Below are 1,172 nucleotides of genomic sequence, written 5' to 3'. Positions count from 1 at the left end.
CTTTCCCTGCATATGCAACTGCTGAGCTCTCCAGCTACTGTGCTGACAACCTGTAAGGTGCCGCGGGTCCGTTCCAGGAGACCCCGGGAAGGGGTAGGATGCAGCACTCAGGGCGAAACAGCCCCTCGCCCATTTATTATTCCTGTTGCTTACACCACAAGCCATCACGTGGGCAAATAGGTTGGTTATTAAAATGAAAATGTTAGCTTGGCCTGGATTTTCCAGCAATGGTTTCCCTCCTGCTGGTATTTTTTCCCGGCACTGGAATGTCCTCTCTGTTCTCTGCGCTTGGCGTTATACGTGGAAGGATTGATTAAATGGGCAGCGCCGACAAATAGGCTTTGATCCGTTTCTTAATACTCGGCCAGAGAAAGCACGTGCAACACGTGTGTTTTCTCCCCGTGTAAATGCACGCTAGCCTCATCCCCATATTTTGGCTTTGAGAGAAGTGCGGGTGCACACACACATACATATATATGTGCACACAAATTCAAATATATGTGTAGATGCATTTATATGTGTAGATGTACACATACATGTAGATGTGCACATGCATACACACACACACACACACTTGCATACCTATCCATATATATATAAATATACACACTAGCACACTCGCTATGTGCATATACGATACACCTGTGTGTGTGTGTGTGTGTGTGTGTGTGTCTATCTATATATCTATCTTTCTACACACACCCACCCACATATACATATACGTACATACATACATATATAGAGAGGTTTACAAATGTATAAGCATGTATTTGTGCATATACCATGTATATAGGTAAGTTATAGCTGTAAATATTATGTATATCTGCTTATATGTGTATGTGCATGTAAGTGTGTGTATATAAATGTGTATATGTATATGTAAATACAGCTAGGTACATATGCATACATACATCAACATACATATTTAGCCACAAATGTATATAATTACGTGTCATTTTGTATGAGGAGCAGTATGTACACACGTACATAGAGGCATGTGTGCGCAGGCACACGTATGTGTAAATATATTGCTACCAAGTGTATGTGCACATTGTGTATAGAATGGCTGTACCTTACACACATCCATCTCGTACACTTCTACTGCCTATAAACTTCACCTGCTTCTACTTCATCTGATTGATTCCCAGTCTGGTATGTGGATTTTAGACGGG

General features: G+C 41.4%; 1 protein-coding gene across 1 annotated transcript in view; it reads right to left on the bottom strand.

Annotated features, from left to right (window-relative positions):
• TBX5 (T-box 5) overlaps positions 1-1,172 on the bottom strand; it is a 90,286-nt gene that overhangs the window by 59,877 nt on the left and 29,237 nt on the right. The gene's annotated exons all lie outside the window — the stretch shown is intronic.

The sequence above is a fragment of the Alligator sinensis genome, unplaced genomic scaffold (assembly GCF_000455745.1).
Source record: "Alligator sinensis unplaced genomic scaffold, ASM45574v1 scaffold216_1, whole genome shotgun sequence".
NCBI lineage: Eukaryota > Metazoa > Chordata > Crocodylia > Alligatoridae > Alligator > Alligator sinensis.
This window is presented reverse-complemented; position numbering and strand designations above follow the sequence as displayed.